Source organism: Eurosta solidaginis, chromosome 4 (assembly GCF_040869045.1).
Source record: "Eurosta solidaginis isolate ZX-2024a chromosome 4, ASM4086904v1, whole genome shotgun sequence".
NCBI lineage: Eukaryota > Metazoa > Arthropoda > Insecta > Diptera > Tephritidae > Eurosta > Eurosta solidaginis.
This window is the reverse complement of record NC_090322.1, coordinates 110,188,859-110,215,990: the sequence shown is the minus strand read 5'-3', so window position 1 is coordinate 110,215,990 and position 27,132 is coordinate 110,188,859. Positions and strand designations below refer to the sequence as shown.

Sequence of the window (27,132 nt, the reverse complement as noted above, 5' to 3'; positions counted from 1 at the left end):
TTCATGCTGTCATCGAAATGACAGTTCATTAATTATTCCGGGAAACTTTGAAACGGAGAAAAAATAGCATTGTTTACAACGAAAAATATCTTGTGCTTTTAGTTGTGACATGTGACGGAAATTAAAAATTTTGTTGCAGAGAACACATTTTTGCGTTGGCGGCCTTCGCCCAAAATAATATTAAGTTAATTTTAGTTGTGACATGTGACGGAAATTAAAAATTTTGTTGCAGAGACGATCTTCTTGCGGTGGCGGCCTTCGCCCAAAGTAATATTAAGGGTAACGTTTTACAAGACGGTGCACCACCTAATTTAAAAATATCAAATAATAATAAAAACAGAGCTCGAGGCGCGTCTTTTGATTCCTCGTTTGATAATTTTTGATAAAAATTAGGTGGTGCACTGTCTTTAAATCGACGGGATGGCCTAAAAGGTTTCAAGTCATACTAAATCGCTCCCGATATGGTCGGGCTTGTACCTTAATTGTTCCCGGAACGTACCCGATCTGCATCCGGCAAAGGACCAACAAAGTCGATAACGGGGAGTGTCCTTATCGCTACAACAACAACAACATTATTTAGGTAATTGTGCAGTTTAGGGGCCCCACCCTAAAATTGGGTCTTTTTTTTGAGTGAGGTACAAAAGACGCGCATTCACGTCTAGATCAAGAATCCGAAAGCGGAAGTCAACTTTTTTACCCGTTCAACGAAAAACCGAAAAAAGACCCGAGGGTACTTCAGAAACCGGGCATGGGATCCATAGTATTTTTGCGCGAACACCTTTCTGCGTTGGCGGCCTTCGGCCGCGCTTATAAAAAATAACCCTGGGCTACGCCATGCCAAGTCCGGGTGTCTGGTATAACCGTGGCTACCGCCACGGTGATGCACAATTTTTTTGTGGGTACGACACAACAACCACATGAAAATCGCCAACTTCAACTGCAAATATCTCCGGACAGAGATACAATTTTTCTTTTCCGCCTTCGGATTATTCTTCTTGAGATTAATACGCGTCTTTTGATACCTAGAAAATATTGGCCCAACTTTAGGGTGGGTACCGTAAACTGCACTACTACCTTTACTTTCTGATTTTCATTCATACGTATGTGCATTTTTAAATAATAAAAAAAATGTTATATTATTCTAATATATAGCATCTCCGCCGGGTTGCGATGCAGCTCAGAATATGCCAAAATCAGAGGAAATCTACAATTATATGCAGATTCACGTGTCATTTGCCAAGGATACAAGGTACTTTAACATGCTTTGGAATACGGTACCAATCTTGTTGGATGTATTTCCCTAAAAAGGGTAAGAACTACGCATCTTGGTTTGCCATTATTTGCTTCGGTAATTTATATTGATTTGTTTTGATTAAAATTTGCAATAGTAGATAATGTAATGAGATTTAAAATTGAATAGGTAGTCGGAGCAAAAAAGGCAACTGATCGGCATGCAACTGTTATTTATGTGGCGCCACCGGGAGCTGCTGCTGCTATCCTAGAAGCATTAGAAGCAGAAATGTCTGATTGTTTGCATCACCAAAGGTGTGCCATAACATGATATGGTTCGCGTTAAGCACGCTCTCTTAAGGCAAGAAAAAATCGCGTCTAGTCAGACCCGATTGTCCAGGAATCATCGCACCAGAAAGGGTAAGTAAATTGGCTACCATATTAAATAATTTGTCATGCTTTTGTTGATAATCAACTGAAGACAAATACGACAGAGTTCGAAGTTCATGTGAAAACCAATTATTTTTTTTAATTAGCGTTTGGAGAGAAAAATACATATGTATATATGCATAGAACTGCATAGAAGGGGAGGAATTAATTAATTATTATCAGTAGATTTGCAAGATTTTTGTCATTTTCCCTGCGTCACAGCTGTCATTATATTGCGTTAACAGAGAACATCAACACCTTACTACCCACAGCCAGTTAAAATTTTAGTAAATTTTGCTCTTTTCATCACTGTTTCAAAACGTGGAAAGTTATATATCGAGCATTCCATGGAGAATGGTACATTTTAGCAGACTTTCGCATTGCCGTCATTATTAATATTCAATCCCTAGAAGGTTTAATGTAGTCATGTCAATAGTTCCCGAGATGGTGGGGCTAGTACCACAATGTTGCTTGTTACCAGAACGTGGATGGATAGATAATTTATTGAGGATTGCACAGTGACTTGCACATCTCCTTTACAGCACCTCATCCTAGCTAACTTCCTTGATGAACCCCAGCAGTGTTCTTGGCTTGAGGGATTAAATGTGGGAATGCTCTGGCCATGGTGAGCCCATAAACTTAGCCCTGTGTCTTGAAATTGCGCCGCAATCTAGAAGGATATGGTCCGCCGTCTGCTTATCCATCACAAGATCGGTATGTGTTGTTCGATATTATACCCAGCTTTTGCATGTGACTGTTCAGTCTACAGTGTCTTATAAGAATAGCCGTTAGGATTCTTAGGTTATCTTTTGAAGAAGCCTATTAATGCCCTATATCGAGTTGTGCTGTAACCCCCTAACAGTAACTTAGATTGACTCAGGCCTGGCATATTGCGCCAGTGTTCTCTCTTTTCCATCTCTTCTACTATTAGAGGCATTTATTGAGTGAGCCAACTGCCAGGAACGGCTCGGGATCGATGGGTAATGCAGTTGCTGCCTCTCTTTCCGGTTTGTCCGCCTGCTGTTGTTGTTATAGCAGTGCTTCGTCGCATCCAATAGGTGTGATCGATCACGAATTGTCATAAATGTCTTCAAACGGGAGTCCAAGGAAACTTTCTGTTAGAGGCGTTGGATCCACAATACAGTTAAAGAGATGGTTGGTGTCATGTGGGGACACATTACAAGCAGGACAATGTTTTGTATGTCGGGGTTGATTCTGGATAGGTAAGAGTTTAACCTGTTACGTTATCCAGCTCGAAGTTGAGCTGGTCGTTTCCCTAGGGATAGTGCGTTCCTCCTCTGCTAGTTTTGTTCTTTGAGTACAGAAATCACCGGCATAGAGGTCCGACGCCTGTTTGTGGAGTTCACTGAAGACATGCTTGTGTTTTTTAGCTTCATACGGCTGTGTTCTCAGGTGACGTATTTCCTCATAATGTAATGAGGCCGTGAACAACAAGAGCCACAAAAGATTTATAAAAGTTACGAGGACGCTGGATTTTGGAATCTAGCCCAGAGCAACCTATCCGATGCAAGCATCCCTTGCACGTGAAACACTGACAAGAGTATTTATTTTTTTAATTAAATTTATTTATTATTACGGCTGTTTAGGCCTAAAACTTAAACTACTAAGTTCAATTCATTGTTATAATCACTTATTTCTATTGAATATGCTGTTGGAATGCCATGTGATTCCGATCAGCATATTTACTAGCGTGACAAAGGGACGAGTCTGGGAGCCACTCATTTAAGAAAGGACGCGTTTCCGATCCTCCAGTGCTCCCAGCTTAAGGCAACAAAATTTGGAACTTATATTTTTCAATTATATGTGTATTTTAAGCTGTCGAAATGTATTAGTCTCCGATCAACACAGCTAAACATGTCTTTGGATGTTGGAAATTGAAAATAACGTGTATCCAATCACCCCTAAACTTTGTTTAGTAAAGACGCTGTCGGAATGCATGAAGATTCCGATTAGCACAGCTCAACATATAATGGGAGGTTGAAAAGGATGTGTTTCCAATCCCCCCTGCTCCAACTTTTGTATTTGTATTTGTATTTATTAGGCAATTCATCCCAGCACAACAATTTGGCAAACATTATTTACAGTGCTAGTCGGTAAAAGGCATAAAATAAGAACAATTTAAACTTGAAACTTACTAATGACTATGGCTAAGAAAAGGTTACAATAAATAATATATTTAATAAATAGTAAATAAATAAAATAAACGAATGATAGAGTACATTTGCTTAGAAGAAATCAGTATTTTAATTGTCTAGGTTATTATATAAACTTGTTAATTCTTTATTGAAGAGCAGAGCATTGCTTATAAGCCTAAGTCTAGAAGGGAGCGAGTTCCAAAGACGTATGGAAGTTATGAAGAACTGGCGATCAGATATTAGCATACGATGTCTGAAGTGGGTAAGGAGAACAGATCTAGACGACTGGAGAAAATTTAGCCTCCGATACAAATAGTCAGGTTCCTTCATATATATTAATTTATGTAGCGTAGTGAGCGTTTTAAGTTTAATAAGGTTATCGAAAGAAATGTTTAGCAACCTGTAAGCATGATGAGAGACGTGGTCAAGTCTTTTCAACCCATAGACGTATCTAGCAATGTTGTTATAAACAACATTAAGTTTGTATGTAAATAGTCACAATTAGAGTAAACCTCACAACCATAAAGCAGCGTAGGTATTAAGTACGCTTTTGGTATTAGTAGACGAATATGTAATGGAGTAAAATATTGTGTAAGTCAGAGTGTACGAAGCATCCCATACACTTTTCCCACTGTGCGGAAGATGTGATCTTTCCATGTCAAGGTTTTGTTAAAAACTACACTTAGATTTTTTGCCGTGTCAACGTATTCTATAATAGTGTTGTCTAAAATTAAATTTTCCATTCCACTTTTATCTAGTGACCTTCTATGAATGACTATACATTTCGACTACTTAGGGTAAAGACATAAGCCGTTCATAGAAGCCCACGTACCAATTTGACATAAATCGTAATTTAAGTTATTAATACATGAACTGGAACGATCACTAGGACAGCACATATACAATTGTACGTCGTCAGCGTAAATGTGAATATTACAATACTTGAGAACACCAGGCAAATCGTTTATATACAAAACAAATAACAGAGGACCAAGGATTGAGCCTTGTGGGACTCCTCTTAAAACACTGACGAAGTCAGACTTTCTGCTACCAACACTTACTGCCTGAGTTCGGTCGGCCAAATACGATCTGATTAGGGCTGTTGCACAGTTGGAGAAATTAAATAGGTTGTCCAGCTTCTTGCAGAGAACGGTGTGGTCGACCGAGTCAAACGCTTTTGAATGGTCGAGAAGAGTCATGAAAGCAGTAAAATTTTTGTAAACTTGTTCTCGAATATCCTATATCACCGATAGGAGCGCCGTTTTACAGCTACGATTTGACCTGAATCCAGACTGGGAATCTGTGAGAAGGTTATTATCCTGCACATAAGTATTTATCTGGCAGTGTAAAATTCGTTCGACGACCTTGGAAAGGAAAGGCAGAATAGCTATAGGTCTATACTCCTTGTTTTGCTTGGGGATTGGGATTACCTTAGCAACTTTCCAACATTTGGGAAATACACAGGACGTCAGCACAAAGTTAACTAAGTAGGTTAAGTGAGGAAGGATTTTAGGAAGGATTATTTTTAAAAATTTCGGACATATACCATCGAACCCCATAGCATTAGACTTTACTGAAAGAATGGCTTGAACGACATCACAATCATCGACACTAGCAAACTCAAGAGGACCAAATCAACATTAGCGCGAATACAATAATTGTCAGCACATATATTGTTAGTTGAGATTGGCAGATTTACAAAATTTATATTTTTATTTATTTATTTATTTAGTCTAGTAACAAATGTTTATTACAGACACTTATGACTAAATTACAGAGACCAGCTTATAATGAGCTATGGAGAACACTAGCAAAAAGAATTTATATTATTACATATTAAGTAATTTTTTAGTTTAAGTTGAAAAGCGTATTTTGAGTCGGAGAAATCAATATCCAAAACACTTGAGAAGCAATTAATTTCTGATAGGGCTCTGTTAATAGGCGCTTTTGAGTTATAAACAGTTCTACTCAGCCCTCTGAAAAAGATTTCAAAGTGGCGGAGGTTTCTACAGGGAGTATTTAAGCATAGTCTTTCAAGAAGCAGCGCGCAGTCAATTTTGCCCGTGAAGAGATCGAAAATGAACAACGAGGCCAAAAGAATTCTGCGACTGTTTAGGGATAGTAAGGATATTAGTTGGCATCGAGACTCATAAGACGGGATCGGTTCAGAGAAACGTAATGAAATAAGCGCGAAGCGCATAAAGATTTTTTGAACCCGCTCCAGGCGGTTGATGTGAACTGCGTGGTAGGGCCGCCAAATGAAAGCCGCATACTCAAGTTTGGACCGCACAAAGGACGTATATAAAACTTTGAGTGTGTAGGGGTCAGAGAAGTTTGCGGAATGGCGTCTGACAAAAGCAAGCATTGAAAGCGCCTTAGAAATTGTGAAGCTGCCGTGAGTGTTAAAATTAAACTTTCAGTCGAAGTAAACCTCCAAGTCTTTACCTTCAAGAGTCGTACGAAGAAAGGTTTCTGCAATATGATAGGAGGTATGAAGTGGCCTCAGCAGTTTACCGTACGTCACAGTGTGGCACTTACTTATATTAAGGAAAAGACGGTTCTTAACACACCAGATATAAAGCTTATTAATCTCAGATTGAAGAACAACGACATCAATATAACAACTGATCTCAGAATAGATCTTGAGATCATCAGCATAAAGCATAAATTTGGTAGATGAGAAGCAAGAGCTAATGTCATTAATGAACAACATAAATAGTAAAGGGCCCAGAATACTGCCCTGGGGCACTCCAGAGGTGGCCCAAAATGGTTTCGAATAAACGCCGTCAATATTTACAACATTACTTCTGTTGTGCAGGTAAGATTTAATCCACTGTAGGAACGTAGAGTGGAACCCATAACAAGCTAATTTCGCAATTAAAATTGAATGAAAAATTTTATCGAATGCCTTGGAGAAGTCTAGGTATATTGTATCAACCTGAAAACCCCGCCTAAATGCCGCGTAGCAATCCTCAGAAAACACAGCGAGGTTCGTTAATGTGGATCTGGCCGGGACAAAACTATGTTGATTGGCGCAAATCAGGTGTTTAATACTAAAGTAAAGCTTGTCATTGACAACACATTCGAAAAGCTTCGAAGTTGTAGACAATTTGGAAATAGGCCTATAACATCTATATCAGAACCCTCAGATATGAATCTCAATTCATCCAGCTTTTTATATAGGCTTTGCGCATTGAGATGGATGACTTTGAGCCCTTTAGTACGTTTGCTGAATACGCGCAACAGTGTATGTAAGCAGTCTTTGGAACTAGACAACCTATAGCCTATAGTCTAGGACCATCACTATCTATGGGATATAAAGAATGCTCTGCGATGCGTAACAATAAAGACAACATAAATTATTGTTTACAAGTATGATAGGGAGAGATAAAGACGGAAACGAAGAGACTCAAGAACTTAAGTAATATACCATACATAGAAATTAATTTATTGATCATTATTCGTTGGCGCATCTTCAACTCGAAAGGAACTCGCGCTTTCTTCGCCGGTATTCTCAAGACGCTCTAGAAAATCCAAGCTATGTATTGCTTCAGGGCTGGCGTTGGCTGTTCGTCTGATATGTACCAGAACCTTCTTAGAAGAAACCGCTACTACCTTCCTTTTCTTCTTTAGACGGATCGTTGCCTTGAAAATCGCATAGCTTTGCCTGGACAGCGAAGCATTTACATAAATCGGAGCATTTGAATTTATGCCCACATGAACTAATTGCAGACCCTTGATGCTTGATGTTTGGGTTGTTTTGGCGCCTAAAGGTGCCTATACTTTTTAGCAATTTGTTTCTGTCTGTCGGCGACTGAAATTTGATTACTACGGCCGGATCTGTCACGCTGTTGTCTAGTTTCCGTAGCCGAAAAATGCTCATTATAGGAATTGGTTGCAATCTAAGAGTGGAACAGAGGTGATGAAAGACACTTGTTAAGTTTTCTCCTTCCTTAAAGGGAATCCGTGTACACGGACTTCACTTGCGGCAATATGGCTCTCTTGCTTTGACGCATTGTTTTTGAGTGTTTTTACTTCCTCTTCGAGATAACCAACGCGCTCGGACACGCTCTCCAGCTGAGTAACTTTTGCATTAAGCCCACTGACCTCTTTCTTCAGCACCACAAATTTGTCTTCTAGTTTTTTGCATACGAATTCAGTGAGCCTTTTTTCCGAGTCCAAAATTTGCTTAGCAATCAGATCGTTGAACTTAGCAAATCGCTGATCCATGCTTTGCATTAAACTAGGAGAGAAGCCGCTGATCCGTTGCACCTTTTTGGCGCTATCAACCTCGTTATTAAGGTCGTCACCACGACGCTTACCATTGACTTGATCCATGGTGTTCGAAAAAAACGGGCCAAAAATAATGCTCGGAGAAACTGGGTGGCAGCTCTAACGCAGCTTAGATTATTATGACGCAACCAAGTATGCAATGAGAAATCAAAAAGTATAAAAGGCGAGACAGTAGAGGCGAAGAGGAGTTTCATTTGAGCTATCAATCAAGCAATCAGAATCAGTTTGGTTATTAAGCAAGCTATTCGCTATTCGTTGCAAAGTTTGAGTGTTATTGTGAAGTACTTTAATAAAGGCCATTTTGCATTATTAAGTATTGGAGTTATTTATTCATCAGTTTAGTGATTCGAACTCAGCAGAAGATTGCAAATAAGGGGAATTGCAAGTAAAATCGTTACAATATGCAATATGGTAAATTTTTATCTTTATTCAACAGTGAATAAATACGAAATTGTTTACTTCATTTACTTTTTTATTCTTTTGTATATGTTTTTCGCTTTATATAGTATATTTTTAAATGATCTTTATGTAATTATTACTTTTGTTGTACTATACAATATTGCATTGTACTAATGCGTTGCCAAAGAAATATGAAATAAATAAAAAAGACTGCGTGGGTATATACCGATTACGGCCACTTCTTGTAGGAACCTTACTCGTGTTCGAAAGTAGCGGCATGACAAATTTCATTACAAAAATTAGCAACAAACGAGAATTTTTCTATCAGACCAACTTTGGTGCTAATAGATGAGGAAGGAACGGAGGTGCGCTTAATCTCGGTGTGAATCGCCCTTGGTTGTGAACAGAAAGGATCCATGCATGTTTTAAAGAAATCGCGTCGACAACAGGTGTTAGGGGTTAGCCTAAAACATCGCGTTTTGCATGTGACATATATGTGCCCGTTTTATAAATATGTATTTCTTCGCTAGATGTGGCAGTGCTATTCTCTAGGACCGAACGGAGAGCAGTCTCTCCACAAGGAGCTACTCATTGTGTGACAAATTTTGAACGATCCGAGAGAAATTAAACCATGCTACACTGAAATGCCATGCTTTGGTCTCGGAAAAAACCCCAAGTGACTCCAGTACATATACCAAGCTACCGGTGGAGGTGCAGATTTTGTACGTACGTATTTGTCTTTTTTTCAGTAGAAGCATGTGTATATATGTATGTCGGGGGTTAAAACAACATAAAAACAAGAAATACCTACTCGTAGATGAAGGCTATTACGATCAATACATCGTACAATTTGTATGCAAATTTGTATGACCCTTTGAAAATAAAATAGTTCTGCTGAAATAGTAAAAAAAAAATTTACTTTTACTTATTTTCAGCAAGTAATTCAAACCAGAATTTCGGCTGTGAACAAACTGAAAAATGTTTACTTAAAAATAGTTCATCATGAAATACTTATAACTTCAAAGCACAGTAAAATATTCAAGTTTTTTTTTCTGCTGACTACGACAGCTCGCATCCATTCAAGTAATATCTGAGTAAAATGAAAAAAAAATTTTTTGTTTGATTTGCTTTTTTCTGTTGCTGAAAAATTTTTCAAATACAAATGTAAGCTGTATACAAAAATTCCAAACCGACAAAAAACTCATTGCTTGTAAAGCCAAAAATTTTTAAATTTTACTATTTTTCAGTAAGCAATTCAAACCCTGATCTTGAGTAAATTTTCGGCGAAAATCCCAAATTAAACATTTACCATGTAAAATACCCCACAGTTATTCTGAAATGCCCAAAATTGATTTTGAGCATGATGGCATCTATGGCTAATATTATAAAAAATGCACATTGTCACGCGCTCTCAGAAAGCGAGAAGTTTCATATCAGGTCATCAGTGCTTATTAGCACGAAACATTCATTCTCTCTCAATTCGTTTCCAGGAATAGGGCTTGAAATCAGCTGTATGTTCATTCAATTGTAAGCAAAAGTTCATTCGTTTTCAATGGGGCTTGAAATCAGATATCTATAGAGTTGCCTAAAATACGCAAAAAAAATTCTCCAAGAAATCCCTTCGGTTTCATTATTTTCAAAAGATCAGCAAGTAAGCTGATAAAAACTTATTAAAATTTATAAAAAAGGCAAAGTTTTGTAGAAATATTTTGTGGTAGATAAGTGAAAAAATATGAAATAATATATTTCGATTGCGTTGCTTTGTTTTGTTGCTCTGGCACCGCCATAAGATAACAATGAACGGCTAGCCCCTTTTTTCACTTTGATGCGACCAAAACGTTTATGTACATACATATGTATATCCACATACAATAAAAAACGCAAAAAATGTATAAGAAATTACGAGATTAGATCACTTGGTGAAGTATCTGCGTTGTCGTTCGCAAAAGGCTGTTAATTAAACATGTTGCGTTAACCTATACGTATACCTACAATTTACCTCAACTGTCAAAAATGGAATGTCGCACGCTCCACAAAAACATGGCCTTTATGCATCCACTTACATCAATGCGAAGACTAAGAAGCTGACTTTTATATCAATCGGTAGTTGCTACCAAAACCCGTTTCGTGTGCAGCCCTTCAATGAAAGGTGTTGTCACTGATAAATTTTCCACGGGTGAAAAGGGGTTATTTTTTTCTTCGGATTTGTAATCCTGACAAAAATTCGAGTTTTTTGATATCCCATTTGACAATCTTGAGTAAATTTTCGGTGAAAATCATAAATTGAACCTTTACCATGGAAAATACCCCAAAGTTATTGTGAAATGCCCAAATTTGATTTTGAGGATGATGGCATCTATGGCCAATGTTATAAAAAATGCACAATTTCACGCGCTCGCAGAGAGCGAGAAGTTTCATATCAGGTCATCAGTGGTCATCAGTGCTAATAAGCGAATGAACTACGCAAACCGATATCAAGTGATGTGAGCGATTATCGCGCTCTCACCAACACATCTGAATTTTGATTTTGCCGATGCCTGTTCTAGACTGGTCATTATTATAGTTTCGATTAAAACTACTATTATACAAATTATCACTATTTTGATAATTTCGTTTATTGCTACTACCATATACATATGTAATCTCCTATATTGCTACAAAGGCTAGGTAATTCCCAAACATCAGAGTGCCGATATATTGCTGTTTAAACGTATTTGTTTTTGTATTCAATAATCGAATGTTCCTAAATTAAAATTTTTTCTTGTCACACTTATGCTGCTACAATCAGGAAAATTTTATAGGCTGTCTTGTTTTGATTTCGAATTCAAAACACATTGCGAGCATTTTCTATTAGCAATATAGGAGTATTACATATATGGCTACTACCCAAAAAATTATTAACAGTTTGCTTTCTGTATTCATGATCATATTTATTTTGTCCTTGAATATCCCTGAATGTTGGGTTTTGATTATGATAGGAGTTATTATTATTTAAAGAATCTGGATTATTTTTAAAATTATAAACCATTTTATTTTCATTATTTCTTATTATACCCTCTCTTTTCAAAAAATTTAATTATCGAGGCTAATTTAGGTATATATTATTTAAAAATGTTTTTAATATAATTGCTTCTGCATTACTTGGACTGATTTTTATGGGTTTAGCTGCATCAAACTAGTATTTTTTTTATTAATTTTACACAAAATTAAATATATTTTATTAAAATAATTTATGTTTGTATGTGAAATGGTGTGTTAAATTTTTACCGAATGTTTAAGAAATCATGGGCTTAATACCGTCTTATAATATTTGCATATTCAATGAATATTTTTCTTTTAAGAGAAACTGAAAAGAAAAAAATATTTACTTGCATATTACGATGGAACGATTTCGGGAGCCGCCACGTAATAATCATCAGACAATTTCGGCATGTTATCAAAGGTTTTACCGAGATTCGAACTGCAAATCACACGATGAAACTGCAGTAGTCTTAACCACTAGGATATTCTGCTTGTATTTCTTGCTTATTTCAGTTTATCTCATTTTTACACTAACAACAACTGCAACGAGGCTCAGGGCCTTGAGGCAGCTTGATCGTAGACCATACGGCCATGGTAGTATAGCGTCATCAATTACAGGACGAAGGGAATACCTGATTCTATATCTGCGCTTCGAGGGGGCTCTTAAAGCCGCAATAGAGGTGGATGGTTGCCCGTTGAATTGGCGGACGAGGCGATACATGTGTACACAGATGGTTCCAATGTAATGGAAGGAGTAGGGTCTGCGGCAGTACACGGTCTTTACCATTTTATTGGTAGATCTACCAACTTTTTGACCCATTTTCATTTTCTACCACTTCTACCACCAAAGCCCAAAAATCTACCAACATTTCAATAGGGGGATTCATGAAAGCATATAAACTTATAAGGTGTAAAATTATATCCATTTACACACGTTGTTATATGAACGCACCTACCCTACAAGACGGAGGTAACTAGTTCACCCACACATTCAAAGCTTTTTTCGCTCTCAACTAACACATCGACGTTTCATGCTGTCATCGAAATGACAGTTCATTAATTATTCCGGGAAACTTTAAAACGGAGAAAAAATATCATTGTTTCCAACGAAAAATAGCTTGTGCTTTTATTTGTGACATGTGACGGAAATTAAAAATTTTGTTGCAGAGAACACCTTTTTGCATTGGCGGCCTTCGCCCAAAATAATATTAAGTTAATTTTAGTTGTAATATGTGACAGAAATTAAAAATTTTGTTGCAGAGACCATCTTTTTGCGTTGGCGGCCTTCGCCCAAAATAATATTAAGGGTCACGTTTTACAAGACGGTGCATCACCTAATTTATATATATCAAATAATAATAAAATCGGAGCTCGAGGCGCGTCTTTTGATTCCACGTTTGATAATTTTTGATAAAAATTAGTTGGTGCACCGTCTTTTAAATCGATACCATATTAAGTTGTATAGAATCGACGGGATGGCCTACAAGGTTTCATGTCATACTAAATCGCTCCCGATATGGTCGGGCTAGTACCTTAATGGTTCCCGTAACGTACCCGATCTGTATCCGGCAAAGGACCAACAAAGTCGATAACGGGGAGTGTCCTTATCGCTACAACAACAACAACATTATTTACTTTCTGATTTTCATTCATACGTATGTATGTGCATTTTTAAATAATAAAAAAATATTATATTATTCTGATATATAGCATCTCCGCCGGGTTGCGATTCAGCTCAGAATATGCCAAAATCAGAGGAAATCTCAATTAATTGGAGATTTACGTGTCATTTGCCAAGGATACAAGGTACTTTACAACCAACATGCTTTGGAATACGGTACCAAACTGGTTGAATGTATTTCCCTAAAACTACGCATCTTGGTTTGTCAGTATTTGCTTCGGTAATTTATATTGATTTGATTGATGATTGCGGCCACCGTGGTGTGATGGTAGCGTGCTCCGCCTATCACACCGTATGCTCTGGGTTCAACTCCCGGGCAAAGCAACATCAAAATTTTAGAATTAAGATTTTTCAATTAGAAGAAAATTTTTCTAAGCGGGGTCGCCCCTCGGCAGTGTCTGGCAAGCGCTCCGATTGTATTTCTGCCATGAAAAGCTCTCAGTGAAAACTCATCTGCCTTGCAGATGCCGTTCGGAGTCGGCATAAAACATGTAGGTCCCGTCCGGCCAATTTGTAGGGAAAAATCAAGAGGAGCACGACGCAAATTGGAAGAGAAGCTCGGCCTTAGATCTCTTCGGAGGTTATCGCGCCTTACATTTATTTTTTTTTTTTTAATTTATATTGATTTGTATTGATTAAAAATTGCAATAGTAGATAATGTAATGTGAATTAAAATTGAATAGGTAGCCGGAGCAAAAAAGGCAACTGATCGGCATGCAACTGTTATTTATGTGGCGCCACCTGGAGCTACTGCTGCTATCCTAGAAGCATTAGAAGCAGAAATGTCTTTGATTGTTTGCATCACCAAAGGTGTGCCATAACATGATATGGTTCGCGTTAAGCACGCTCTCTTCAGGCAAAAAAAATCGCGTCTAGTCAGGCCCGATTGTCCAGGAATCATCGCACCAGAAAGGGTAAGTAAATTGGCTACCATTTTATATATATAAGCAACATGTATCAATTTTTTAGTGATATTTTGTCTTGCTTTGGTTGATAATCAACTGAAGAATGCAAATACGACAGCGTTCGAAGTTCATGTGAAAACCAATTAATTTTTTTAATTAGCGTTTGGAGAGAAAAATACATATGTATGTATACATAGAACTGCATAGAAGGGGAGGAACTAATTAATTATTATCAGTAGATTTGCAAGATTTTTGTCATTTTCCCTGCATCGCAGTTGTCATTACATTGCGTTAAGAGGGGACATCAAAACCTTACTACCCACAGCCAGTTAAAATTTTAGTAAATTTTGCTCTTTTCATCGAGCATTCCATGGAGAATGGTACATTTTAGCAGACTTTCGCATTGCGCTCATTAATATTCAATTCCTAGAAGGTTTAATGTAGTCATATCAATAGTTCCCGAGATGGTGGGGCTAGTACCACAATGGTGCTTGTTACCGGAACGTAGATAGATAGATAATTTATTGAGGATTGCATAGTGACTTGCACTTCTCCTGCACAGCACCTCATCCTAGCCGACTTCCGTGATGAACCCCATCAGTGTTCTTGGCTTGAGGGATTAAATGTGGGAATGCTCTGGCCATGGTGAGCCCATAAACTTAGCCCTACGTCTTGAAATTGCGCCGCAATCTAGAAGGATATGGTTCACCGCCTGCTGATCCATCACAAAATCGGTATGTGTTGTTCCATATTATACCCAGCTTTTGCATGTGACTGTTCAGTCTACAGTGTCTTGTAAGAATAGCCGTTAGGGTTCTTAGGTTATCTTTTTGAGAGGCCTATTAATGCCCTATATCGAGTTGTGCTGTAACCCCCTAACAGTAACTTAGATTGACTCAGGCCTGGCATATTGCCCCAGTGTTCTCTCTTTTCCCTCCCTTCTGCTAATAAATGCCCCTGTGGTCCAACTGGCAGGAACGGCTCGGGATCGATGGGTCATGCAGTTGCTACCTCTCTTTCCATGTTGTCCGCCTGTTGTTGTTGTTGTAGCAGTGCTTCGCCCCATCCAATAGGAGCGAAAGATCACAAATTGTCATCAATGTCCTCTAACGGGAGTCCAAAGAAACTTTTTGTTTCAACAGGGGTGGACCATAATGAGAGGAGTGTTAGAGGCGTTTGTTCCACAATACAGTTAAAGAGATGGTTGGTGTCATGTGGGAACACATTACGGTTACGGTATCCAGATCGAGGTTGAGAGTGACTACTCGCGTTTCCCTAGGGAGAGTGCGTTCCTCCTCTGCTAGTTTTGTTCTTTGAGTACAGGAAACACCGGCATAGAGGTCCGACGCCTGTTTGTGAAGTTCACTGAAGACATGCTTGTGTTTTTTAGCTTCATACGGCTGTGTTCTCAGGTGCCGTATTTCCTCATAATGTAATACTGTTTTCACACAGAAACTTAATGATCTCATTTCACCTGCTAATGAAATCGTAAATTTTTTGCTTTCACACAGAAGTAACTGCTCGATTAGTATGAAGGATGAGACAGACAATCATGGCGGAACGATACAAGGTGGGAGCATGGTGACATAGCTACAAACAAAAAAAATTTCATGTACTTGTAAATTCGATGGACAAAATCGTACTGCGCCGGTAGTTGATGTATCAAATCAAATAAAAAAGGTTATAATCAGCTGTTCGATGCGGCCACCTTGTATCGTTCCGCCATGCAGGCAATGACATTTGCTTTGAAAACTAAGAAACGGAAACGGAAGCGGAACGCTGCCAACAGAGTTGCATTGTGCTTTTGACTTCATTAGGCATTCGATTAGCTACTAATGAAATAATAATAGATTCGAATTTTGTAGGGAAGATTGAGCTCAATAAGCGTCTTAATGTAGAAAATTGCCTTTATTATTCAATAAGCCGTCTGTGTGAAATTAGTATAAAGCGAGTGATTCCGATCAGCAACAGTAAATATCGGCTGAAAATACAGAATTCCAGCGAAATTTGTTTTTGGAACTGTTTGGAGTTACAGGTGGCGACCGATTTTCTTTTCCATAGGGCCGGATGCATTGTATTTTGCTGCTTCCAATATTACCATTCCCTTTTCGCGCTCCAGTATCGGATATATCATGTAAAAAAGAAGAGGAGAAAAACTTTATCTTATTGGAAGGGTTTCACAATGCTCCAATAAACTTTTTTTAAAAGTATTGAGGTTACTACTTTTTATGTGATTAGGAAGTTCATTGAAATATTTCAGGCCCTTATATATATGACCGTCCTAAAAAGATTCTTTTCCGGCAAACGCAGCAAACCCATTTCTCAATACCGGGTCAGGAGAAGGACCCGGATTGGGGTCGACACCTTCTCGGAAGAGGAGAGTATGGCGCAGACCCGCTGCAAGGATCTGGTGGGAGGTTGACAATTTGTGGGAGAGACGCAACAAATTAAACACTGAGTCCGCCTGCTCATTACCCTCCACTCCCCTGTGGGCTAGGACCCAGGGCAACAGTACTACGTTGTGTGCTCCTAATTGATTCAGCTTTTCTACGCACTGAAGGACCTGTGCAGACTTTACTTCGAACGCCGCAAATGCCTTTAGTGGGGACTGACTGTCTGACTGAGTATGACAATTGTTTCATTGGGGTATCAGCGCTGAAGGTTCAGCTTAGCGCACTAACTTATGGCGAATACTTCCGCTTGGAAAATGCTCGGATGTGCTTTTAGAGGTACTGATAATTTGGCTCTGGGTCCGAAAAATCTGGCTACAATCCCCTCTGGCGTCTTCGAGCCATCTATGTACCATACGATCTTGAGCAGACTAGTAATACATTGCACCCGCCCATACCTATACAGCCGTACCAAGATACTGAGCAGCCCATTACATTTTGGCACAACCGGAGCACTGCTGGACATCCAATATATATGAAAGCTATGCATTCAAAAGTGTTTGTACCAGTGGCTGGTGCACACCAAACTGGACCAATGTATGCTATATTGATGCCTGCACAAATACCAAGCTATGTTTATGTGAATAATGTTACTGCTTATGTCCATTTGCACGGTTGAGAACATACAGTAGCTACGTTTATACAAGGTGGAACACCACACTATCTACATGGCGATGTAGCCACCGATCACGTTGTTGTAAGAGATTAATTAAAATATGTTATTCATAAACACTGATTCTTATATTTTCATTATCATTAAACTGTAGACTGTAGACTCATGACGGGTATTCTCACTGGACACTGCCTTCTGGCGTCACATGCCTTTAAATTAGGCTTGGTCAGTGATAGCAGATGTAGGAAGTGCGGGTTGGAGGAGAAACGATCGAGCCCATTCTGTGCTCTTGCCCTGCACTTGCTAGGCTAAGACTCCATCTATTAGGAGTGATAAAGCTGTCAGATCTAGAAGCAGCAAGTGGCTTAAGTTCTAGGAAGTTTCTGGTATTTGTCAAGAGGACGGAGTTATTTTATAACATGTCCTGGTTGTTGATAGGGTTTTAGCTTGGTCGTTAAAACAAACTTCTGGTAACACTACGGACTCATTCAGTCTATGTGAGGTCGTCATGAACCCGCCAGTTCAACCTAACCTATATTTTGTTTTGGTTTTTACTTTAGAATCAACCGAGGGCCTCGGCTGTTAAAGAAACAGGATTCGCCACGGGTAGGTGAGGTTCACAATTGGTTTGGAGAAGCTATTTTTGGCGCTGGCAACCCATTGAACGGGTTGCGCTACACAACCCCCTGAACCAATTTGGTATTTTAATCGCCTCTTACGCAGGCATGCCTATCGCGGGTATACTCTAAGCCCCCTAACCCGCTGGAGCCATGAGAAGCGTTAGTGACCTTGGGTGTCCCAAGGAAAGTTCCGTCGTGTCTTGTGTTGTTGGGTGAGCGGCCAGGCAGCAGGGTGCAACAAATGCACCATTCAGGAGGATACCCTTGCTGAGCCCAGAGAATCTGGGAAAGTTGGATGTACTGGTCGGATGCAGCAAACGAGTATATTCTGTAATAGCATATGATCAACTTGGAGATAACCAAACGTTTATTTTCCTGTCGAACAGGGAACTGGTTCTAGACCCTGCTGCTAAAGAAGGATAGGCATAGTCACATCAATTCGTTCCCGGGTTACTCGGGGAAATCAGTTTTAGCAGTACTTTGCACTTTTCATACTGCACGTCTATACAAGAACTTCGGATAATGAATTAAACAGTTGTTGTTGTTGTTGTTATTATTGTTGAATTTAACTGTCATCTGCATTTGTTTGTTTTTGTAGCAAGTCTAATTTCCTTCGTAACATCAATCAATTATCCCTTGTTATAATGTTGTGTTCTCTATGAATGCAACAGCGAAGTATCTTCGGGTACCCCTGATTCTAGTTATGTGAAATCTCCTTGAGTCCCTTGTGCCTTTGGCCTCTCAGAAAAGAGCTAATTGTGGAGCCCTATTTATAGAACACTTTTCGGGTTAATTATACTAAAAATTTTAATCTATCCTTACTGATATTAGTTTCTTTCTCATTCTAGGTAATTTGATTTTGACGATGTGCGCATAGCAATATTCCAAATATTCCAGCTGTAGCTGAAGGAAGAACATAAATTTGCTCAAATTTTAAGAAAACTGCGACAACTATCCCCCCGCCTTTTTAGTACCACAGATAAGGCGTTAACAAGCATACTATGGGAAAGGGTCAAGACCAAAGGATCAATATCACCTATAAATCGACTTTGATAGCACGAATTGGGGCTTCTGGTATTATCCCTACAAAACTCATATGGCTCTGCAAACTGATGTTGAACAACACCACCAGCGCAGGAAAAATTGGGCGTCATCACTGAGCTTCGAAAGTTTCAGAGAGGGCACATCTATTAATAGACGTTATTGTACTTAATTAGCTTGTACATATCAATATACACATATGTAAAGTACACTAGAGTAATAAGGGAATAATTTAAATTGTACAAAAACATTGTATATACGAATTATTTATAATTAAATATTATCTGAACATAAAGGACGCGTTTCATTCATGGAAAAAACGATTTGACAGAAGGTAACCGATACGGGTAACCGATAGGCCAGTTAGCCGTGTTGTTGTTGTTGCATATGTTTTGGTTAGCGATAACGAAAACATAACTGATGAAGTAACTTAAAAATGTAAATAACATCGAGCGAGAAGGAATGTCGAAAACACAACAGGTAAGAGCGAGAAAGCGAGTCACACGTACACTATTTTGAGAGAGCGCATGCGTTACCTTTTTCACGACAGCAATGTAAAAGTCATTAAGACGATAATTGGTGACCAAGTTATTGGAACGATGTCTTGTAGGGTAGTAATACTCTTGATAAACTTGATTGTTTATCAGATTTATTATTGCCAAACAAAAATTTTTAGATTGTTATACAAATTAAAAAAAGCCAAGATTAAGTGAAAAATCAAAACTAAAACGTCTTTACTAAGATATTCTTGTAAATGACTGGCCAATGTTGGAGATTTCTGATGAAAATGCCTGCTGTAATGTCTGCAAGGCTGCATTCCTTTGAGTTTACCGCGTTTACAAAATGAAATGTGCGCGTAAATTTATACAAATTGTGTAAATGATTTTTCATACAAAATTTGACAGTTCGTTTACGCACTAGATAAATTTATACGTTTACACACTTTATAAGGCATTTATACGGTTACATGAGTCCCCCTAATATATTTGCATTGAAACGAAATACTACGAGCATTAGGTAAACGTATTTAATTGCCGAGCGCACCCTAATATCATTAAGAAGTGGCACTAACCAAACTTACCAATTTTGAAATATTTGTGCACCAATTCAAACAAGAAATAAATTTTGTTTATGAAGGAAATGTATTAAATGAGCACGCAAATATTTTCCTGCGCTATTTTCATCCGTTTTTTTGAATAATTTTGAAGGAAAATAAAAAAAATTTAAGTAAACGATAACATGCCGAAGTCGGTTATTTTGTGGCAGTATTTTTGGTACATTGGAAAATTGTTGTTGTAATTAGACGTTTCGGTAAATTTTCGTCAGTATTTCAAGCTCAAAATACAGGAAAAAGTCAAATATCATATAGGCATAAGCTATGTACAAATTTACATGTATGTATTTTTTTGTTTTGTTTAAATGTTTTTTCAAAGGTGTTATTTCCGTGAAATGTGCTTTATTTGTTTTACAATAAATTATGAATTGTTGTGTACAAATATAAATGGTAGCTATTATTTTCTTGGAAAAAAAATCTACCAACTTCTACCACTATTTTCATTTTTCGTCTGCCAACATTCTCTTTCTAAAGGTCCGCGCACTGGTCTGTGGTATACTGTGCTGATCCGGAAATAAACAGGTCCTACAAGCTGCCAGATCACTGTATAGTTTTCAAAGCGGAAGTATCAGCTGTAACCAAAGCAGTAGAAGAATTGGAAGATAATAGGTCAAACTGCAGCCGTGTTAACTTTTATATTGACAGCCAAGCGAAAATTAATGCAACGATCTCGCATAGCACAGCATCTAAAAGAGTGTTAGAGTGTAAGCAATCCCTGGAAATAATCGAGACGGGGAAAGCATACATCTATATTGGGTCCCAGGGCATATGGGAATAGATTGGAATGAATGAATTAGCTAAAAAGGGCGCATCCCTTGAAGCTTGCTCCGTAGACTCCTAATTAGATTGGGCGAGAAGGTGCACATGATCGACCAAGCGGGAAAGGCGTGGGTCCAAGCGCGAGTCTGTAAAGTGTCGAAGATTATGTCTAAGCCTTACAACCTTAGATTATAAAGTTGCTTCTATCATTAAAAACATAGGACTGCCTTCTGTTGTCATATGCCTTTAAATTAGGCTTGTTCAGTGATAGCGGATGTATGAAGTGCGGGTTGGAGGAGAAACCATTGAGCACGTTTTATGCTCGTTCCCTGGGCTTTCCAGGCTAAGAATCCAGCTAAGGGGAGTGATACAGCTGTGAGATCTAGGAGCAGCCATGAAGACAGATTTATCATATAACATACGTCCTGGTTTTTCAGTTTGGTCGTTAAATAAACTTCTGGTAACAATACGGACTCATTCGGTCTATGTGAGGTCCTCTGTCCAACTTTCATATATATATTTAGGAGGGATCAAGGTTTTCTTAAATAGCTAGTTCTTTCTTTAATTGCAACGGAAAACCTATATTTCCCAAAACTGTCTTACAATTGTTTTTGTTTTTATCGGCCTATTGATAAATGATTCAAGGTTCGATTCGAGCTCAAGGCCATAACAATAATTTTTTCTAATGATAATTATTGTTATTTTTTTTAATTTTTCTAAATTTGAAAAATTGTATTTTGTTTTTGGAATAGTAGAAAATTTTTCAGACAACCTGCCATAGCTGCGCAGATAGATCCGTTTCGAAAGGTGCTAAGCCTTCATCGTCAATACGCTTTAGGCATGCTGCGCTAACCATTTAGCTGATGATGGATCTACATATGTATCTGCGCAGCTATTTTCTACTATTCCAAAAACAAAATACAATTTTTCAAATTTAGAAAAATTAAAAGAAAACTGTCTTACTTAATTTCGGTTTTGCCGTTTAAACGGTTATGGGTGTCCAGCAAGTCGCGTCAGTCATTTCTTCACTGGACCACCTAGCGTCAAATGGTAACACACAGCTTCCGCAACCCAATTGTGAAGCTCACCTACTCGGGAGAAATCCTGATACAAATATGAATGTATCATACGCATACAAGTTCCTCATGGAACAAGACAGTGGGTCCGGGATGGCCTAGAACCTTCAATGTAGTCATATGAAATCGTACATGTTACCGAAATGTACCGGATCTATATCCATCAAAGGACAATCAATACCGATAACACGCCCAAAACCTTCGAAAAGTGTCTTTGTCGCTACCACTGGTTGTTACCAGTTGAGTTAAAACGTTTTCCACTTGGTCTTGCCAGTGGAGCAGCGACCGCTTTCTGGGGCGGAGAGTAATCTTTCATTCACAGTTTGTGTGCAATTGTGATATCTCCTTAAGCTCGTATAGCTCATAAAGCTCCTGCAGCTTTGATATAAATATATATATAAAATTATAGGCAGTCACAAAAGCAACCAAGTTTAATGACTCCTTCGAACTGGTGCTAATTGGATGCAAAGCGAGTCTTTTGGTAGCCACACTTGCACCAACAACGCCGCAGTCTGAGCCATGTGTATTCAATTAATGACGCATTTAAAGTGTCTCCAAAGAGACACCAAGGGAACTAGCGGCTTTAAGAGATTTGGCCCGAAGGGAAGCTGCTATTAGAGGCGAAGGTTCCACATTACAATTTAATATATGGTTGGTGTCATGGGACACATAGCATGCAAATCATACATTACGTATGTCGGGGTTGATTCTGGACAAATGAGAGTTTAAACTGTTACAGTATACAGAACGAAGTTTGGATAGAGTGACTTGTGTCTCCTTTGGTGATCTTCTCTCCACATACGGGGCTCACCGGACGCTGCCCAACGAAGATTTTTACCGACTCGGTGTGGATTAGGCTTACGGCTTCGGTATGTTTCTCAGGATCAAACGGCTGAGTGGGTAATTGCCGGATCTCTTCATAGTGCTTACGGCGATATTTCCTTACCCCTCTTGGAGTCGGAGCTAAATTAAGCAGTTGTTTGATGGATTGTCCAGGTTTGTGACAATTCAGCAAAAACTGTATGTTCAGCATTTCATTATGCTCTGTTATATTGAGCTCGTTTGACTTACTATGTAGATGGTGTTCAGGGGTCATACGAAGACATCCCGTGGCAATTCTGAGTGGAATATTTTGGTCTGCCTGAAGTCTTTCCCTGTGTGTGTGTTTCTTTAGGTCACCAAACTGTCGACGCCTAAGTTTTTAGGCGGGTTTCTTTATTTTCCCTCCAAGTCCTGCCGGCAAGCTAATTGAGGATTCGGTTGCGGCTTTGTACTTTATATACAATTTCGGATTTATGTGCCTTGAAGGTAAGAGTATTCCTGAACGTTACACCTAAGATCTTTAGGTGACTGACCGTCATCTGTTTCTTCCACGTCGTAAAAGGAGTGGCCGTGGACTTGGTCAGTGTAAGTGTCAAATCGAGCGATGTACCAGAGACTGGGGCGATAGCTACTGACCTTAGAAACTATTGAAGGACCATTTTCGTGAAGCCGTCGCCATATGCAATGATAGTAGCTCCTTCTGGTGGGGTAGGCAGCTATGATATGCAGAAATTAAACAGAAGCGGGGATAGGACACCACCCTGCGGCACCTCTGTTGAATTCCTCCACTAGGTTTTGAGATTTCGTTCCTACATTGAACCGACGATCGCCATCTGTTCAGATGATTTGCGTTGCGGTGTTTCGTGGTTGACTGTTTCAAAAGCTTTTAACAGGTGAATTGCCACGAGTCCGTAATTTTTCTGGGTGCTTATTTCGTTTAGCACGATGGTAGTGCTGCGCAATTCGCGGAAGCCATGCTGATAGGTGGCTCCGCTTCGCTGCTGGAGAAAGAAGTGATATCGGTTGATATTACTCACCATCGTTAGCTAGCTTGCCAAGCTTGGAGCGCTTGGCCTTTATAATGGCTTATTTAAGCTCTGTGTTGGGGATATGGTAATGGGCGGCACTTCGTGCTTGTGTTTATGTGCCCGGTTGTTTGCACGACGACTAGCCCTATCTACTGAAGCGCTCAGGCATAATTGTATTTTGTCGAGTTAGACAAGGATTTGATGGTTTACAGTAATTTGCCGTCACCCGCAGAGAGGTTACAGTTCTTTAGATGCTCTTCCCAATTTAGTTAAACGTTTGTGTTCATTTACCAGCCGCATATTATCCCAATTAAGATATTAAGTTAAGGTTGAGCTGTATCGCTACGTCGCGTTAACTTGCTAAGACTGCAGCTTCACTCGGGAAATGTGGTATGCATTCAGGGCTCGAATCGTAACATACGATCACGGATCGACAACCATACGAAAGGAAATTACGTGATACGTCAAACGTATAAACAAAATAGGATTATAATATACGATAGCAAACGGAACGTATTTTAATTTTGGCGAGGTCAATACGTATCTTTTGACACCTCTCTCGATATTTTTGGACGCGTATTAGCAGTCAACCCCTGTTCTAGACTATTTATTACCTTATTGCAGTTTCTTGAGGAGATTCCGCTTATCTTAAGAAGCGTTTAGTTTACTATCTGGAGAAGTTAAATTTTAAGCAAGCCGGGGTGGTATCTCGCCATGAATTCTGCCAATATTTCCTTTTGGCTTGGATTAAGCTTGTTTGAATTCGACCATTGTCCATAATAAGAGTTTGAAATTTGTTTTGATATTTAACTTAAAGATAAATTTTATTTATTCATCTATTTTAAAAATTTCTTACATTTTCAATGAAATTTGTGTGTATACGATCGCCAGTTTCTGTTCGAATGAAAGTGGAACTTAACGTGTACATTCAGTCACTCGTCACGTATATTGCGATCCAAAATTACGATCGAAGTAGTACGTTCACGTATGTCATAATTCGAAAATCATGTTTCTACGTGACGAGTTATACGATCACGGATGTTACGATTCGGCCCAGGTATTCTACCGGCCGAGATGAAACGAACCGAAGCCAAAGTGATAACTTCATCAGTAGGAATAAAGAGAGAGCACCGAAAGATTTATGTGAGAAAGTTTTGTAGTCTTCCCAATTTCTTTCTTTGGCATAAATGATGCCGTTCAGAGGTGGTGTAATTTTCTGATCGCTGTAATGAGAGGAGTATGGGCAAGTGGTCGAATGCTAAGTAAAACATTGACTGTCATTCAACGCAGTTTATGAGTCCTGCGCTACCGATGGAAATGTGTCGCGAACTGTGACACTGGATTTCAAGTAGGGTCCCCTCCATTTACCGTTCAGAAAGTCGTATTGTCTATTGGTGGTGCTCGTTCTCTGTCCCTGCTGTCGGCTGACAGGCTGGAATGGCAGAGGTCGTGATGGGCGTTAAAATCGCCAAGAATAAGACGGTTTTCACCACTAAGTAGCGCACAGATATCAGGGCGGTAGCCTCTTGGACAGCAGGTGGCACGAGGAATATATATGTTTATTATTATTTCTAGGTTAACTTCACCTGGCCGGATATATATGCCTTGACTTTCTAAGATTTTGTCCCTTTTGCTGTACAAGTTACCGCTTGAAATCTATTGTGGTATTCACGTGACCCTAGTTATCAGCTTATCTGCTTATGTGGTTATATTTTTATAAAAGCAATATAACCTAGAGACAAATAATTTTTAAGCAGATAAGTTTAGAAAGAGCTGACGTAAATACTCCATATACATACATATCTATAATGTCTATTTTACTGCACTATAGACAAATTCAGGCCATGGAGGTTTTAATTGGCCGCCCAGCCCAATGCCTTCAAGGTGTCATTGCAAAAAACGGTTTGATCATATAGCATTTTATAAAAAAAACCAATGGGATCGAATAACCGCTATTTTTTTCAGACCTGGAACTTTCGGTCTGCCTACACCCGTTGGTTACATATTGAGTATTTATTTTGCTTGAAATAACTGTTGCATTTGTCACTTAAACCGTCAATAAAATTTACAGACCCTGATCTCCAGCGAGAGTTTAAACTGCTGTTAAAGTTTAATAGTGTTTAACTCTGACATTTTATTTAGTGAATTTTGGAACGGCCAATGGTTTGGAAGTAAACTGAGCTCAACAAAACAAAATGAGTCAGTTCACTGCAGTTTAACTCACACTGACCAACTGGGTGAGAGGATAAGATAATTCAAATAGTTGGCGGTTTTAAGAAAAACGTGGTAAATATCAATAATAAAAATTCAATATAAATATGATCTTTGATTTGATCGTCTATTCACTCACAATAATCTTCTTAAATTATTGTATTTGGATGGAAAAAAATGTAAGTAATTATTATTTTATTTATTTGTAACATACTGGCGGAAATTATAGCTATTTCGACTCTGCCAAAGATCTCTTCAGATAAGTTTGTATTTTTAAATTAGAAATTATATTCTCCGCGAGTGAGATCCGAAATCAAGTCGTCCAATTTCTAACGCCGCAGGCTTGCAATTAGACCTTCACTGCGTCTGTATGTATGTGACTTAACTTAAAATTTTCCCGTTTGTTTTTTTGTTATTATACTCAGTCGAGCAGAGCTCACAGAGTATATTAACTTTGATTGGATAACGGTTGGTTGTACAGGTATAAAGGAATCGAGATAGATATAGACTTCCATATATCAAAATCATCAGTATCGAAAAAAAATTCGATTGAGCCATGTCCGTCCGTCCGTCCGTCTGTCCGTTAACACGATAACTTGAGTAAATTTTGAGGTATCTTGATGAAATTTGGTATGTAGGTTCCTGGGCACTCATCTCAGACCGCTATTTAAAATGAACGATATCGGACAATAACCACGCCCACTTTTTCGATATCGAAAATTTCGGAAAATCGAAAAAGTGCGGTAATTCCTTACCAAATACGGATAAAGCGATGAAACTTGGTAAGTGAGTTGCACTTATGACGCAGAATAGAAAACTAGTAAAATTTGGGACAATGGGCGTGGCACCGCCCACTTTTAAAAGAAGGTAATTTAGAAGTTTTGCAAGCTGTAATTTGGCAGTCGTTGAAGATATCATGATGAAATTTGGCAAGAAATTTACACTTATTACTATATGCCTTTTTAATAAAAATTAGCAAAATCGGAGAACGACCACGCCCACTTTTAAAAAAATTTTTTTTTTAAATTCAAATTTTAAAAGAAAAGTTAATATCTTTACAGTATATAAGTAAATTATGTCAACATTCAACTCCAGTAATGATATGGTGTAACAAAATACAAAAATAAAAGAAAATTTCAAAATGGGCGTGGCTCCGCCCTTCTTCATTTAATTTGTCTAGGATACTTTTAATGCCATAAGTCGAACAAAAATTTACCAATCCTTGTGAAATTTGGTAGAGGCTTAGATTCTAGGACGATAACTGTTTTCTGTGAAAAACGGCGA

The 27,132-nt window shown here is 38.6% G+C and overlaps 1 protein-coding gene and 1 long non-coding RNA gene across 11 annotated transcripts in view; one reads left to right on the top strand and one right to left on the bottom strand.

The window, feature by feature from the left end:
* Positions 1-27,132, bottom strand: part of Sik2 (Salt-inducible kinase 2) — a 964,644-nt gene that overhangs the window by 218,869 nt on the left and 718,643 nt on the right. The gene's annotated exons all lie outside the window — the stretch shown is intronic.
* LOC137250133 (uncharacterized) lies at positions 12,197-19,122 on the top strand. The gene is made up of 3 exons (XR_010952766.1): positions 12,197-13,015; positions 13,263-14,123; positions 18,646-19,122. It is a non-coding gene; the product is annotated as an uncharacterized lncRNA (long non-coding RNA).